We start from the raw sequence: 18,543 nt of genomic DNA, 5'->3' as shown, positions 1-18,543 counted from the left end.
TTAAGACTTGTTTAATGGCCTAACATATGGTCTGTCATTGAGAATGACCCATGTGCTGAGCAGAAGAATGTGTATTCTTCAGTCATTGGATGAAATGTTCTGTAAATATCAGGTTCATTTGGTAAATAGTGCAGATTAAGTCTGATGTTTCTTTATGATTTTCTGTCTCGATTTTCTGTCCACTTCTGAAAGTGAGGTGTCAAACTCTCCAGCTATTATTGTATTGGGATCTATCTCTTTATGTAGCTCAAATAATATTTGCTTTGTGTATCTGGGTGCTCCAGTGTTGGATACATATATATTTAAAACTGTTATATCCTCTTGCTGAATTAACTTCTTTATCATTATATAATAACCTTTGTCTCTTTCTGTAGATTTTGTCTTGAAATTTATTTTGTCTGATAGAAGCATAGTGACTCCTGCCATTTTTTGGTTTCCATTGGCAGCAATACCTTTCTCCGTCCCTTTATTTTAAGTCTATATATATCTTTACAGGTAAAGTGTGTTTCTTGTAGGCAACAGATGAATGAGTCTTCATTTTTGAAATTCATTCAGCCACTCTACATCATTTGATTGGAGAGTTTAGGCCATTTACATTCAACATTACTACTGTTAGTAAATAAGGACTTACTTCTGCCTTTGTGTTATTTGTTTTCTGATTGGTTTGTGATCTTCTCTTTCTTCTTTCTTTCCTTCCTGTCTTCCTTTAATGAAGATGATTTTCTCTGGTGATATGATTTAGTTTCTTGCTTTCTATTTTTTGTGTGTGTGTCCTATGTATGTTTTCTGGTTTGCATTTACCACCAGTCTTGCAAATATTATCTTATAATCCATTATTTTAAGCTGTAATAACTCAATTCTGTTTGCATAAACAAACAAGCAAAAAGAAAACTATACACATTTTATTCTTTAACTTTATTCCCCTACTTTTTAAAACTTTTTGTTGTTTCCATTTATATCTTACTGTAATGTCTATGTCTTGAAAAGTTATTGTAGTTATTATTTTAGATTGGTTCATTGTTTAGTCTGTCTACTTAGGATAAAAGTAGTTTATATACCACAGTTACAGTGTTATATCAGTCTGTAGTTTTTTGTGTACTTGCTATTACCAGTGAGTTTTATACCTTCAGATAATTTCTTATTGCTCATTAATGTCATTTTCTTTCTGATTGAAGTTCTCCTTTTTAACATTTCTTGTAGGACAGGTCTAGTGTCAGTGAAATGCCTCAGCTTTTGTTTGTCTTGGAAAGTCATTACTTCCCCTTCATGTCTGAAAGACATTTTTGCTAGATATACTATGTTAGCATAAAAGATTTTTTCCTTTAGCACTTATGCCACTTTCTCTTGGCCAGTAAGGGTTCCCCAGAAAAATCTGTTGCTAACTGTATTGGAGCTCCATTATATGTTGTTTCTTTTCTCTTGCTACTTTTTGGATCCTTTCTTTAGCCTTTGCTTTTGGGAATTTGATTATTAAATGCCTTGTGGTAGTCTTATTTAGGTTAAATCTGCTTATGGTTCCATAATCTTCTTGTACTTTGATGATATCTTTTCCTAGATTTGGTAAGTTCTCTGTTATTATCTCTTTGAATAAACTTTCTACCCCTGTCTGCTTCTCTACCTCCTCTTTAAAGGCAATAACTCTTACATCCACCCTTTTGAGGCTATTTTCTAGATCCTATAGGCGTGCTTCATTGACTTTTATTCTTTTTTCTTTTGTCTCCTCTGGCTGTGTATTTTCAAATAGATTGTCTTCAAGTTCACTAACTCTTTCTTCTGCTTGATCAATTCTACTTTTGAATGACTCTGAGGTATTCTTCCATATGCCAATTGCATTTTTCAGCTCCAGAATTTCTGCTTGATTCTAATTATTTCAGTCTCTTTGCTAAATTTATGTGATGGAATTCTGAATTCCTTCTCCATGTTATCTTGAATTTCCTTGAGTGTCCTTAAAACAGCTGTTTTGAATTTTCTGTCTAAAACGTCACATATCTCTCTTTCTCCAGGATTGGTCTTTTGTGCCTTACTTAGTTCATTGAGTGAGGTCATGTTTTCCTGCATTGCCTTGATTCTTGTAGAAGTTCATCTGTGTCTGGACATTGAGTAGTTACATATTTACTGTAGGCTTCACAGTCTAGCTTGTTTGTACTCGTCCTTCTTAGGAAGGCTTTCCAGATAATCAAAAAGGCTTGAGTGTTGTGATCTAAGATATATCTGTTTTAGGGGCCACGCTAAGCCCAGTAATGCTGTGATTCTTGCAGATTCATAAAGGTACCACCTTGATGGTATTGGAAAAAATCCTAGAGAATTCTCTGAATTAGCCAAGCAGATACTAATTTTCTCTTCCCTTACTTTCTCCCAAATAAATGCAGTCTATATCTCCTGCCAGGACCAGGTCCTTTCCTTCAAGGCAGTAGTTTCCCTTCTGGCCCTGGACATATCTAGAAATGTCATCCAGAAGCTAAGGGCTGGAGAGAGAGCCTTGTAATTGTAACCAGTGTTCTATCCTGCTGCAGCTGAGATGGTATCCAAGATGCATGACAAAGTTCTCCTCACTCTTCCCTCTCCTCTCCTCAAGTGGAAGGATCTCTTTTGGAGCCACAGGCTATGCAGCCTGTGGTTAGGGGAGTAGTGATGCCAGCACTCCTTTAGCCACCCCAGCTGGAGTCTCAGTAGGTCACTTGCCATCCCCCATGCAGGCTACTGGTTCTGGGCCAAGTTTAGAACTAGAACTGTCCTAAAAGTTGCAGTCCTTGTGTCCTACACTGTCTTTGTGCAGCCATCAGAGTTGTCTTATCTTTGTGTATTGCCTTATTTTAACATGGTTGTTGTTTTCTAAGCATTCAGCCTATGATAAAATAATTCATTGATGTATTATAAGCATATCTGAGAGCGTTTTACATCTAGTGCTGCGGTAAATTCATGTTGAAACCTAATCTCCATGGTAACAGTATTAAGAGGTGGGGCGTTTGGGAGGTAAAGAAGATAAAGTCATCAAATCGAAGCTCCCATGGTGTGATTGGTGGCTTTATAACAAGAATAGAGATCTGAACTAGCACACTTGCCCTGTGTCTCGCCTTGTGATGCCTCCCACTGTGTAATGACACAGCACGAGTTGTTCACCAGAAGCTGGGTAGATGCCAGTGCCATACCTTTGGACTTCCCAGCCCCCAAAACTATAAGAAATAATTTTCTTTTCCTTGTCAATTTCTTCTTTTTGCAAATTGCCCAGTCTCAGGTATTAACTATTCTGTTATAGCCACAGAAAATTCCTTTATTACAGATCATTCTTTTAACAATGGAATAAAGCATTTTTTACTAAACGAACTTTGGCTTTTGAGGGATTTTTTTTTAAAGGTTAAGAAAAGTTCTTTGAATGTTTTTAATACCATTTTGATAATTACTGCCACTTTCTTTTTTTTTTGAAACGGAGTCTCGCTCTGTCACCCAGGCTGGAGTGCAGTGGCACGATTTCGGCTCACTGCAAGCTCCGCCTCGCGGGTTCACACCATTCTCCTGCCTCAGTCTCCCAAGTAGCTGGGACTACAGGTGCCTGCCACCCCCCCATTCCCCCGGCTAAGTTTTTGTATTTTTAGTAGAGGCGGAGTTTCACTGTGTTAGCCAGGATGATCTTGATCTCCTGACCTTGTGATCCACCTGCCTCGGCCTCCCACAGTGCTGGGATTACAGGCATGAGTCACTGCCCCCGACCCTAACATTAACTTTTAAGACATTTTCTATGTAATTTTGTGCTATAAGTATCCTCTTCAAATGCTTAAAATTTCAAAGGGATCATCTATGCAAATGATTGACATTGTTTTGGAGAAATCAAGGAAAAGTATAAGTCTCCTCTTCAAATGCTTAAAATTTCAAAGGAATCATCTATGCAAATGATTGACATTGTTTTGGAGAAATCAAGGAAAAGTCTTTGCCCCTGGTTTGTGTGAGACAGAACAAAAATAGAAGTCCTTCAAAATGAAATAAAAGTAAGACTGAGAGTTCAGTGACAGTAAAAAATTAGAACTATTGGTGCCCATGAAAACATCATTTAGTAGTTATCTCTCAGAAGGTGGGATGGTGGTGATAGGGAGTAGATTTTTTACTTGCTGAAAAGACAAGAGGGTTGAGTTCTTTTATGTTAATTTTAAAACTGTTAATGTGGCTGAGATTTGGGGTATACTTATATATGATAAATACTAAACCTATACAATTATCATTTGAAATTTTTATAGAAGATGGACTACCAATGCATATATATTTTATTTGTCATCTGATTATGTCACATTTCCTGTCTCCTCCATCTGTGTCAGTTAGAAGAATGTAATTGTATTCATTTTCAAGATTCAGAAAGTGAGACATGAAGAAGGTTAATGACCTGAAAGTAAATCTGTAACTTTGAATTGGGATGGAGCAGGATCCAGAATGCATGACTCAACTTCAATGAATGATCTGTAAACACTGTAGTGAGAATCGTTAATACCTGGCTCTTCACTAGTTGTGTAACACTGAGCCTGTATCTCACTATTGTCATTCCACAGTTTTTTTATTTTTTTCTGTGAAAAAGTGAATAACAATTTGGGTGGGTTAAATGATATAACATATGCAAAGTACCAAACTCAGTGCCTAGAACCAAGTAAACACTCCATTAATACTAGAATTATTTATTTACTTGTTCTTTAAATTATTGTTTGGAGAATAAAGATTAATATTAGTAAAATGTTTTCACATTCCTTTCCATTTTTATCATTCCAAAGCATTGTCCGTTTATATTTGAGAAGGATTTCTGGAACAGAGTTTTAAAGCATTCTGGCTTTTCAGCCCACAGCAATTTTAATCTCTTGGAAATTACAAACTTACACTAATTGTATAAGATCTAAGTAAAAATCTCAAGTGACCCAGGGGCCATAGGTCTCTCCAATTCTCCTTATCATCCTGGGACTTATTTGGCCCGGGCTTGGACATAATCTCCCACAGATGCCTCACAAACTGAGAAATCAATAAAATAATCCATAGCAGCTCATGGTAAAAGAGGCAAAGTCACAGAATCTACATATTAAATTATGCTGCCACCCCACTTTATTCAAAAAACTTCTGAGTTTTTTTTTTTATTATCAATATTTAAGTGTCAGGGTTTAGGACTTACTCTGTTTTCTTGAATGTGGCTTATTTGCCATAGATTAGAGATGATGAAAAGGATCTTTTATCATGGTTGAAGGCAACTGCTTTCTACAATTGAGAAAATTGAATCCCAGGGATATTATTGACTTTCTTAATCTCTACACCCAGTCATGTGCTTCTATGTAATGAAGTAAGAGTAGAAGACTAATAAGGTCACTCCGAATTACAGATAGTTTTGTTACAACTTTATTGAGGTGTAATTGGCATATAATAAATGGCATATATCTACAGGTTATATTATGATAAGTTTTTACATATGTGTATACTCATGAAATCATTACTACAATCAAAATTATTAACATATTTATCACCCCCCAAACATTTTTCATGCACATTTGTAATCTTCCCTTCCTCTCCTTGCTCCCTGCCACCCCAGTCCCTGTCATTCCAAGGCAACTACTGATCTGCCTTCTATTACTATTGTTTAATTTGCATTTTCTAAATTTTTTATTACTAAAAGTGCATACTGTCTCTATTTTGTATGGCTTCTTTCACTTCAAAAAAACATATTTTGAGACATAGCCTTGTTTGTACATGTGTCAACACTTTTGCCTTTTTGTTGCCAAGAAGTACTTCATTCTATGACTATACCACAATTTGTTTATTCATTTACCTGGTGGACAGGTGGTGTTAGTGGACATTAGGTTTCTTTCCAACTTGGTGCCATTAAAAATAAAGTGGTTATGAGCATGGTGTAAAGTATTTCAGTGTACATTTGCTTTTGTTTTCCTTGGTTAAATACCTAGGAGTGGGTGAAATGTTTGAGTTGTATGGTAATATGTGTTTAATTTTTAAGAAACTACCAATATCCAGAGTATTTATACCATTTTATATTTCTACCAGCAGTTTATGAAAGTTCCAGTTGCTTCACATTTGCATTATAGTTTTAATTTATGTTTCACTAGTGAGAAATGATATTGAGCATATTTTAATGTGTTTGTTTGCTATCTATACACATCTTTGATGAAGTGTCTGTTAAAATCTTTTGCCCATTTATTGTTGTGTTATTTATACTCTTATTACTGACTTGTAAGAATGCTTTACATATTCTGAATAGAAGTTATTTGTCAGAAACGTTTCTTGCTTTGTCATACTGGCAAGAATATCTAGTACACTGCTAAAAAGAAGTGGTGAGACCAGACATCCTTACCTTGTTGCTGACCTTAGGAATATATCTTTCACCACCAATGTGATGTCCTTTAGTAGGTTGTGGAAATTATCTTACATTTATTTAGTGCAAGACTTCTTTTACTAGGACATAATTCCTTTGGTACCACAGGAAACAGCTCAGCTGTGATATTTACCTTTCCCCACTTCTACTTATGTACATAGAACCGTTATGTACAAAAGTAGAAGATGGAGTTTTGGAGTCAAGCTCTACTGACCATACTGAAATCACATTTTTTCTTCTAAGAGCAATGACAAGTATTGGTGTATGTGCCTGTATTCGCCTTTCTATGCTTAAGGCACAAATTAATAGTTGATCACAGCATTCTTTTCCAGGGAACCCAAATGCAGACACAGAAACTAGGTCATCACAGGGTCCAGGCAGCCTCTACAAATAACCTTGTGGAGAGAGTGGGGATTTGGGGAAACCAGATCATTTACAACACTGTAGAACCATTGTATGGTCCAGAAGAAAGTCTCCTTTGAAATCATCTAACTCGGGAGTTTTCAGACTTTAAATATTCTTAGCTTTAGAATATTTTCTCTTAAAAAAAATTACCAAAAAATTTCAATATATAAGTGCAATGTTTGTGTCTCTGCTAAATTCATAGGCTGAAATCCTCCAACCAAAGGGATAATATTAGAAGGTGGAGCCTTTGGGAAGTAATTAGTTCATGAAGGTAGAGCCCTAGTGAATGAGATTGATGCCTTTATAAAAGCACCCCCGGAAAGCTCTTAGTCTCTTTCTGCCACATGAAGATACAATGAGAAGTCAGCAGTCTGCAACCTGGAAGGGGGCCCTCCCCAGAACCAACCATACTGGCACAATGATCTTGGACTTCCAGACTCCAGAACTGTGAGAAATATACTTTGGCTGTTTATAAGCCACCAACACCATGGTACTTTGTCATAGCAGCTCAAACTAAGACAGTAGAAAGGTAAAAGTAGAACAGTTGTGATCTCCCCATAGCCCACTCCTTCATGCCTTGAAAGCTCCTGAGCTATCTCATTGAAAAATGCTAAGGCTTCATAAAGCAATGTTTCAAAACCACAAATTTGTCCAGCCTCCACTTAATGAATGTTGAAATATAAGGAGTGATATAAAGTGCCAAAGGGACTTGAAGACAGATTATTTGATCACAGTCTGATATTTTCTTCTATACCATATGCATGCACAGAATACATATACATTATATATATGTGAGTCATTAATGATAAGAAGAAGAATAATTACAAAGCCACACAATATTTTACAAAACACACTGTCACTAATGATATCACTTGGCATCCATAACACCTTCGTTTCCAAAGTAGGAACTGAGGTTCAAAGAGAAGTAATTCACCCAAGACCACAGAGCTGATATGTTGTTAGCTTGGGACTCAAGCACAATTCTATTCTTAGGTGAATGTATAAATATATACACCTACAGGGGTGGAGCATGATGGCCGAATAGGAATAGCTCCAGTCTCCAGCTCCCAGCGTGAGCGACACAGAAGACAGGTGATTTCTGCATTTTCAACTGAGGTACTGGGGTCATCTCACTAGGGAGTGCCGGAGAATCAGTGCTGGTCAGCAGCTGCAGCCCGACCAGTGAGAGCTGAAGCAGGGTGAGGCATCGCCTCACCTGGGAAGCGCAAGGGGGAAGGGAATCCCTTTTCCTAGCCAGGGGAACTGAGACACACAACACCTGGAAAATCGGGTAACTCCCACCACAATACTGCGCTTTAAGCAAACGGGCACACCAGGAGATTATATCCCACACCTGGCCGGGAGGGTTCCACGCCCATGGAGCCTTCCTTATTGCTAGCACAGCAGTCTGCCATCTAACTGCAAGGCAGCAGCGAGGCTGGGGGAGGGGTGCCCGCCATTGCTGAGGCTTAAGGAGGTAAACAAAGCCCTGGGAAGATTGAACTGGGAGGAGCACACAGCAGCTCAAGGAGGCCTGCCAGTCTCTGTAGACTACACCGCTGGGGACAGGACACAGCTAAACAACAACAACAACAACAACAACAACAAAGCAGCAGAAACCTCTGCAGACGCAAACAACTCTGTCTGACAGCTTTGAAGAGAGCAGTGGATCTCCCATCATGGAGGTTGAGATCTGAGAACGGACAGACTACCTGCTCAAGTGGGTCCCTGACCCCTGAGTAGCCTAAATGGGAGACATCCTCCACTGGGGGCAGAACGACACCCCACATCTCACAGGGTGGAGTACACCCCTGAGAGGAAGCTTCCAAAGTAAGAATCAGACAGGTACACTCGCTGTTCAGCAGGATTCTATCTTCTGCAGCCTCTGCTGCTGACACCCAGGCAAACAGGGTCTGGAGTGGACCTCAAGCAATCTCCAACAGACCTACAGCTGAGGGGACTATTAGAAGGAAAACTAACAAACAGGAAGGACACCTATACCAAAACTCCATCAGTACGTCACTGTGATCAACGACCGGAGGCAGATAAAACCACAAAGATGGGGAAAAAGCAGGGCAGAAAAGCTGGAAATTCAAAAAATAAGAGGGCATCTCCCCCTGCAAAGGAGTGCAGCCCATCGCCAGCAATGGATCAAAGCTGTTCAGAGAATGACTTTGACAAGATGAGAGAAGAAGGCTTCAGTCCATCAAACTTCTCAGAGCTAAAGGAGGAATTATGAACCCAGCGCAAAGAAACTAAAAATCTTGAAAAAAGAGTGGAAGAATTGACAGCTAGACTAATTAATGCAGAGAAGGTCATAAAAGAAATGACAGAGATGAAACCATGACACGAGAAATATGTGACAAATGCACAAGCTTCAGTAACTGACTCGATCAACTGGAAGAAAGAGTATCAGCGATTGAGGATCAAATGAATGAAATGAAGCGAGAAGAGAAACCAAAAGAAAAAAGAAGAAAAAGAAATGAACAAAGCCTGCAAGAAGTATGGGATTATGTAAAAAGACCAAATCTACGTCTGATTGGGGTGCCTGAAAGTGAGGGGGAAAATGGAACCAAGTTGGAAAACACTCTTCAGGATATCATCCAGGAGAACTTCCCCCACCTAGTAGGGCAGGCCAACATTCAAATTCAGGAAATACAGAGAACGTCACAAAGATACTCCTCCAGAAGAGCAACTCCAACACACATAATTGCCAGATTCACCAAAGTTGAAATGAAGGAAAGAATCTTAAGGGCAGCCAGAGAGAAAGGTCAGGTTACCCACAAAGGGAAGCCCATCAGACTAACAGCAGATCTCTCGGCAGAAACTCTACAAGCCAGAAGAGTGGGGGCCAATATTCAACATTCTTAAAGAAAAGAATTTTAAACCCAGAATTTCTTATCCAGCCAAACTAAGTTTCATAAGTGAAGGAGAAATAAAATCCTTTACAGATAAGCAAATGCTTAGAGATTTTGTCACCACCAGGCCTGCCTTACAAGAGACCCTGAAGGAAGCCCTAAACATGGAAAGGAACAACCGGTACCAGCCATTGCAAAAACATGCCAAAATGTAGAGACAATCAAGGCTAGGAAGAAACTGCATCAACTAACGAGCAAAATAACCAGTTAATATCATAATGAGAGGATCAAGTTCACACATAACAATATTAATCTTAAATGTAAATGGACTAAATGGTCCAATTAAAAGACACAGACTGGCAAACTGGATCAAGAGTCAAGACCCATCAGTCTGCTGTATTCAGGAGACCCATCTCACATGCAGAGATATACATAGGCTCAAAATAAAGGGATGGAGGAAGATCTACCAAGCAAATGGAGAACAAAAAAAAGCAGGGGTTGCAATCCTAGTCTCTGATAAAACAGACTTTAAACCATCAAAGATCAAAAGAGAGAAAGAAGGCCATTACATAATGATAAAGGGATCAATTCAACAGGAAGAGCTAACTGTCCTAAATATATATGCACCCAATACAGGAGCACCCAGATTCATAAAGCAAGTCCTTAGAGACTTACAAAGAGACATAGACTCCCACACAATAATAATGGGAGACTTCAACACTCCACTGTCAACATTAGACAGATCAACGAGACAGAAAGTTAACAAGGATATCCAGGAATTGAACTCATCTCTGCACCAAGTGGACCTAATAGACATCTATAGAACTCTCCACCCCAAATCAACAGAATATACATTCTTCTTAGCACCACATCGCACTTATTCCAAAATTGACCACATAATTGGAAGTAAAGCACTCCTTAGCAAATGTACAAGAACAGAAATTATAACAAACTGTCTCTCAGACCACAGTGCAATCAAACTAGAACTCAGGACTAAGAAACTCAATCAAAACCGCTCAACTACATGGAAACTGAACAACCTGCTCCTGAATGACTACTGGGTACATAACAAAATGAAGGCAGAAATAAAGATGTTCTTTGAAACCAATGAGAACAAAGATAAACATAACAGAATCTCTGGGACACATTTAAAGCAGTGTGTAGAGGGAAATTTATAGCACTAAATGCCCACAAGAGAAAGCAGGAAAGATCTAAAATTGACACTTTAACATCACAATTAAAAGAACTAGAGAGGCAAGAGCAAACACATTCAAAAGCTAGCAGAAGGCAAGAAACAACTAAGATTAGAACAGAACTGAAGGAGATAGAGACACAAAAAACCCTCCAAAACATAAATGAATCCAGGAGTTGGTTTTTTGAAAAGATCAACAAAATTGACAGACTGCTAGCAAGAGTAATAAAGAAGAAAAGAGAGAGGAATCAAATAGATGCAATAAAAAATGATAGAGGGGATATCACCACCGACCCCACAGAAATACAAACTACCATCAGAGAATACTATAAACAACTCTACGCAAATCAACTAGAAAATCTAGAAGAAATGGATAATTTCCTGGACACTTACACTCTTCCAAGACTAAACCAGGAAGAAGTTGAATCCCTGAATAGACCAATAGCAGGCTCTGAAATTGAGGCAATAATTAATAGCCTACCAAACAAAAAAAGTCCAGGACCAGATGGATTCACAGCTGAATTCTACCAGAGGTACAAGGAGGAGCTGGTACCATTCCTTCTGAAACTATTCCAATCAATAGAAAAAGAGGGAATCCTCCCTAACTCATTTTATGAGGCCAACATCATCCTGATACCAAAGCCTAGCAGAGACACAACAAAAAAAGAGAATTTTAGACCAATATCCCTGATGAACATCGATGCAAAAATCCTCAATAAAATACTGGCAAACCAGATTCAGCAGCACATCAAAAAGCTTATCCACCATGATCAAGTGGGCTTCATCCCTGGGATGCAAGGCTGGTTCAACATTCACAAATCGATAAATGTAATCCAGCATATAAACAGAACCAAAGACACGAACCACATGATTATCTCAATAGATGCAGAAAAGGCTTTTGACAAAATTCAACAGCCCTTCATGTTAAAAACTCTCAATAAATTCGGTATTGATGGAACGTACCTCAAAATAATAAGAACTATTTATGACAAACCCATAGCTAATATCATACTGAATGGGCAAAAACTGGAAAAATTCCCTTTGAAATCTGGCACAAGACAGGGATGCCCTCTCTCACCACTCCTATTCAACATAGTGTTGGAAGTTCTGGCTAGGGCAATCAGGCAAGAGAAAGAAATCAAGGGTATTCAGTTAGGAAAAGAAGAAGTCAAATTGTCCCTGTTTGCAGATGACATGATTGTATATTTAGAAAACCCCATCGTCTCAGCCCAAAATCTCCTTAAGCTGATAAACAACTTCAGCAAAGACTCATGATACAAAATTAATGTGCAAAAATCACAAGCATTCTTATACACCAGTAACAGACAAACAGAGAGCCAAATCATGAAGGAACTTCCATTCACAATTGCTTCAAAGAGAATAAAATACCTAGGAATCCAACTTACAAGGGATGTAAAGGACCTCTTCAAGGAGAACTACAAACCACTGCTCAGTGAAATAAAAGAGGACACAAACAAATGGAAGAATATACCATGCTCATGGATAGGAAGAATCAATATCGTGAAAATGGCCATACTGCCCAAGGTTATTTATAGATTCAATGCCATCCCCATCAAGCTACCAATGACTTTCTTCACAGAATTGGAAAAACCTGCTTTAAAGTTCATATGGAACCAAAAAAGAGCCCACATTGCCAAGACAATCCTAAGTCAAAAGGACAAAGCTGGAGGCGTCACGCTACCTGACTTCAAACTATACTACAAGACTGCAGTAACCAAAACAGCATGGTACTGGTACCAAAACAGAGATATAGACCAATGGGACAGAAGAGAGTCCTCAGAAATAATACCACACATCTACAGCCATCTGATCTTTGACAAACCTGACAAAAACAAGAAATGGGGAAAGGATTCCCTATTTAATAAATGGTGCTGGGAAAATTGGCTAGCCATAAGTAGAAAGCTGAAACTGGATTCTTTCCTTACGCCTTATACGAAGATTAATTCAAGATGGATTAGAGACTTAAATGTTAGACCTAATACCATAAAAAGCCTAGAAGAAAACCTAGGTAGTACCATTCAGGACATAGGCATGGGCAAGGACTTCATGTCTAAAACACCAAAAGCAACAGCAGCAAAAGCCAAAATTGACAAATGGGATCTAATTAAACTAAAGAGCTTTTGCACAGCAAAAGAAACTACCATCAGAGTGAACAGGCAACCTACAGAATGGGAGAGAATTTTTGCAATCTACTCATCTGACAAAGGGCTAATATCCAGAATCTACAAAGAACTCAAACAAATATACAAGAAAAAAACAAACAACCCCATCAAAAAGTGGGCAAAGGATATGAACAGACATTTCTCAAAAGAAGACATGCATACAGCCAACAGACACATGAAAAAATGCTCATCATCACTTGCCATCAGAGAAATGCAAATCAAAACCACAATGAGATACCATCTCATACCAGTTAGAATGGCAATCATTAAAAAGTCAGGAAACAACAGGTGTTGGAGAGGATGTGGAGAGATAGGAACCCTTTTACACTGTTGGTGGGATTGTAAACTAGTTCAACCATTATGGAAAACAGTATGGCAATTCCTCAAGGATCTAGAACTAGATGTACCATATGACCCAGCCATCCCACTACTGGGTATATACCCAAAGGATTATAAATCATGCTGCTGTAAAGACACATGCACAAGTATGTTTATTGCAGCACTATTCACAATAGCAAAGACTTGGAATCAACCCAAATGTCCATCAGTGACAGACTGGATTAAGAAAATGTGGCACATATACACCATGGAATACTATGCAGCCATAAAAAAGGATGAGTTTGCATCTTTTGTAGGGACATGGATGCAGCTGGAAACCATCATTCTTAGCAAACTATCACAAGAACAGAAAAGCAAACATTGCATGTTCTCACTCATAGGTGGGAACTGAACAATGACATCACTTGGACTCGGGAAGGGGAACATCATACACCGGGGCCTATCATGGGGAGGGGGGAGTGGGGAGAGTTTGCATTGAAAGTTATACCTGATATAAATGATGAATTGATGGGTGCTGACGAGTTGATGGGTGCAGCACACCAACATGGCACAAGTATACATATGTAACAAACCTGCACGTTATGCACATGTACCCTAGAACTTCAAGTATAATAAAAAAAAGAAAATAAATAAAGTATAATAATAAAAAAAGATTAACAAGATTAAAATAAATAAATAAATATATATATACACCTACTATGTACCCACAAAATTTAAGAATAAAAAATAAATAATACAATAAAATAAAAAATCTCTCCAGGTGGTACTAATGTGCAGCTAAAATTGTGAAACACTGGCCTACAGAATAGAATCCTAGCTCCTTCATATAGCACACAAAGCCTCTTTGATAACTCCAGTTCCACCTCTCCAATCTTACCCTCTGCTGCTTGGCACCCGACACTTTGCACTCCAGGATCATAATGATAGGAGTTTATTGAACCTAATACATTATTCAACTCCTTTTCACATTATATTCCTTCTCTCTTTTCGTATATCTAATGAAATCCTAGTCATCCTTCAAGACCCTACTCAAGTAGTGACACTTAGGTGAAGATTTCTCTGACCTCTTTAAACAGAGTTTATGGCTCATTCCTCTGGTTCTACTTTACCATGTACACTATTCTGTTACTGTGTTTATAATAGTGACTCACTTAATTATCTCCCTTAGTGAACTTGGCAGAGCAATGTCTTGCTCATATTTTTTGCATAATGGGAGTGGAGTTTTTTCTGTCTACCACCACCTGTCATTTTCTGCCTTTTTGACTCAGTACAAATTTTCCTGATGTTGTGGGATCATTATATCTTTCATATATGAAGGAATCAGGAACCTTGCTTAAGGGCATCCTCCCCTGCATATTATCTGTAACAGAATTGCAGGGACTGTCAGCAAAAGCAAGTTAAGTCAGCAATCTACAGATTGCCACAGTCTGAGTTTCTGGTAGTTGATCAATTAAACCACATGTATTTATTATGTGTCTGTTTTATGCTTGGCACTATGCTTGACATCTCAGCATTACAACACCAGGTAATCTCTACCTAAAGTTACTCATTCTCTAGTTTTCCATGTTGACTCATATGAAAGACCTGAAGTATATCCAGCATATTTGCAACTTAACTGAGAAGTAGAGAGCTGATCATCTATACCCTGAAATTATTAAAATGTGAAGAATAAGCAATAAGCCATTGTATGGTTTGTTTACAGGGGTCTTTTTAAACTCCTGGTGGATGTTTACAATTCCTCCATTACAGTCTCAGCTGGTTAGTGTAAGATTTTGAACCCTGTTAAAATGCAATAGCCTTGGAAAGGAAAACAGTAAGTTGTTACTAGCTAATTTTGCCTCCCTGTTAAGGAAATGCCTAGGAGTAGATTTTTAGGAAGACAACGGATAAGAGCAAGAAGGGGTATCAGAAAGAGGCATTAGCAAGTAGGTAAAAAGTTAAAGAATGAAATACTAGGAAAATGAATGATTCTACAAGGTTTAGATCAAATATTGTGGTATATTGTGTGGATGAGTAAAATTAAGGTAAATTTGTATGTAAGAATAGAAAATATTAAAATCTGGCTATTTCTAATAATTTTCAAAAATTTCTGTACTAACATAAAAATTAAGTATGTGCTAGAATGAACAAATCAAAAGGTTATTGATGATAAAGCCACTATGTCAGAGATAACCAAAATATCCAATAATAGGAATAGTTTAATAAAATAAATTATAGTATTTGTAAACATGGAACTTCTACACAGCTATTATAAATAATGATCTAGAACAGTATATAATTTCTTAAGATGTTTTAGATTAGGAAAGATATGCATGATATATGAAGTGAAAAAATCAGATTATAAATACTATGTATGATCCTAGATTTTTGGGAAAAATATATGTACATGCACATGTATACATAGAAAAAAAGATCTAACCACAGTGTTAACGGTGCTTATTTTTGTAGGAGTCTGAGATGGAAAAACTACAAATATTATAAGGAAGTAAAGAACTTTATGCTTATATATATCCTTTAATTTTGTTTTAAACTACAATTTTAAAATTATTATAAACTTTAAAGGAAGTCTAGGCAAGTTATAAAATTATAGTGCATTCCGTCATATCACATGGATTAATTATAAGAGAATGTGAGGGAAATACTGAGTGTTTGACTAAGAGCCCTGGTGAGGGTTCTGCTAAGAGAAATGACAAAGTTAGCTGAAGGATCACTATTTGCAAGACCCTGCTTATACGGCAAGAGCAAACAAACAAACCCAAAGTATCCACATAATTAAAAATAATATTTAAAGTCAAATAAGATTTGCAAGGTAGACAAACTTTTCCATTCATAGAAATAAACACCTGTTACAAGAATGAAAATTCAGGAACACAGGACCACTGAAGATACAAGCAAGAAATGGTGCCAAATGCCAAAACAGATAATATACAAATGTGGGAAAGATTGTATATGTAAGTGAAATTACATGTGCCCTGCATGTTTCCACTTCTAAGTCTGGGAAAATTATCTATCCTAGGCACACTGTTAATAGAAACCATAAAAACTAACTGTAAATTAAAAAAAAAAAAAAAAGATGCTGGCTGGGCACGGTGGCTCACGCCTGTAATCCCACCACTTTAGGAGGCCGAGGTGGGTGGATTAACTGAGGTCAGGAGTTCGAGACCAGTCTGGCCAACATAGTGAAACCCAGTCTTTACTAAAAATACAAAACAATTAGCCAGGCGTGGTGGCACACACCTGTAATCCCAATTAATAGGGAGGCTGAGGCAGGAGAATCGCTGGAACCTGGGAGGCAGAGGTTGCAGTGAACTGAGATCGCACCATTGCATTCAAGCTTGGGCAACAAGAGTGAAACTCCGTCTCAAAAAAAAAAAAAAAAAAAAAAAGAAGAAGTTGCATAGGAACACATATTTATGACATTTAGTCAGTTTATGATGCAATTCACCATATCTATCTGTACTTGTCTGATTTCTTCCCCTCTTTGAACTCTAAGGATCAGATATTGGGAACTTGTTCTATTTTCTCCAGTAATTAATTCAAGGAAACAATAGATTGAAAATTAAAATCTCCTTACATAGTTCTTGGATCCTTATTTCTCTAGTAAGCTTAGTGACTGCCAATGGCATTGAAAAACACAAGTCTAAATTTTCTATTAACTTCTAAAACCCCTGCTGCAAACAGAATCAAAATTAACAAAGGAAACAACTCAAAAACAATACAAAGACCTCTGTGGTGCATTAACACTAGTAGGAATTTAAATGCCACATGCAAATATCAAATGACATTTACAAGGTACATACCTTGTCTAATTCTTCTGTGAGCTAATGCAGTAATTACAGATTTATATGTTTCAACAGAATCACCATAAAGAATATAGCAGCCAGGAATATTTCAATCAATGGGGAAAAGCCACAAAGAATTACTGAAACTGTCACCTACTCAGACATAAAGTTCACCAGGTTGATTCTGCTATTCTGACTGACTGACCCCTTTCCTCCTTGAGAATGAATATAAAAAGTAGGGTACCTATGTAGAATAAATATCCATATTTATATCTGTGCCTATGTCTTTGTCTGTATCTATGTCTTTATATATCTCTATTCTTATGTGTTTATATATATGTATATCTGTATATGGGCTTCAGACTGACATACAGAGTACCAACTCTGGGACATATCCAGATTATAACCAAAGATAACACCTGAACAAGCAAAGCCATACCCTAAAACAGTTCTGTTTAATATGCCATACTGCAATAATGGATAATGGAAATGTCCTATGCCTGCATTGCCCAGGAGACTAGCCACTAGGTACATGTGGCCATCGAGCATGTGAAATGTGGTTACTGGGACTGAGGAACTGATTTTAAATTTTATTTAATTTTAGTTAATTTAAATTAAAACTTAAATAGCCAGGTTTGTCTGTTCACTACCTAATTGGGCAGTTCAGCTCTAAAATAAGGAAACTTATGAAATGACACTGATGAAATGCAATCAAAGTGAAGAAGCTTCCTTTTCTTACCAACTGCTTGCATATGAATAAGCTGAGCTTCTCTTCCTGTCTATAGAGTTGAGCCATCCACATGGATTTATGGCAGGGAAGAAAACAGGTAGAAGATAAACACTGGCTATTTGAGATGCTTAGGATTCCTTCTTGAAAATGAGGACTGTGTGTTACTTCTCTATACATGCAGTAAATAGAGAAGTACTAGAACAGAATAGGTGATCAAGTAATGTTTATTTTTTAATATGTTGAATAAGGTGCTTGTTTATCAAAATAAACAAATCCAGGCATCTGAATTCTATAAATATACAAAAAAAAAAAATAAGCACACAGTTGACTATGCTCTACTCTAGTTCATGGTTTGCTTTAGACTAAACTTTGGCTATGTGTTTATACCCTGGAAATATTAATATATTGAAAATCACACATTTAAAACTTTATTACCGTTAAGATACATAGAATGTTTTCACAATAGTATCTTTACAGATATTTGACTTAATTTTTTCTTTGATTTCTTCCACACCTATAGAAGAAAGGACTATATGAAAGTAATGTGTCTGTATGTATAAAATTCTGAACACATTACTATTAGGTTGTTTGATTTGTATTCTAGGTGTGATTCCAAATGCCTATTTTATCTTATAGTTTAGGGCTGGAAAAGAAAGTTTATCTGAATTAATTTTTGTGTCCCAAAGAAAAGCTATAGATTTTTGGCCT

This window comes from Trachypithecus francoisi, unplaced genomic scaffold, assembly GCF_009764315.1.
Source record: "Trachypithecus francoisi isolate TF-2019V2 unplaced genomic scaffold, Tfra_2.0 Lachesis_group0, whole genome shotgun sequence".
Taxonomy (NCBI): domain Eukaryota; kingdom Metazoa; phylum Chordata; class Mammalia; order Primates; family Cercopithecidae; genus Trachypithecus; species Trachypithecus francoisi.
This window is presented reverse-complemented; position numbering follows the sequence as displayed.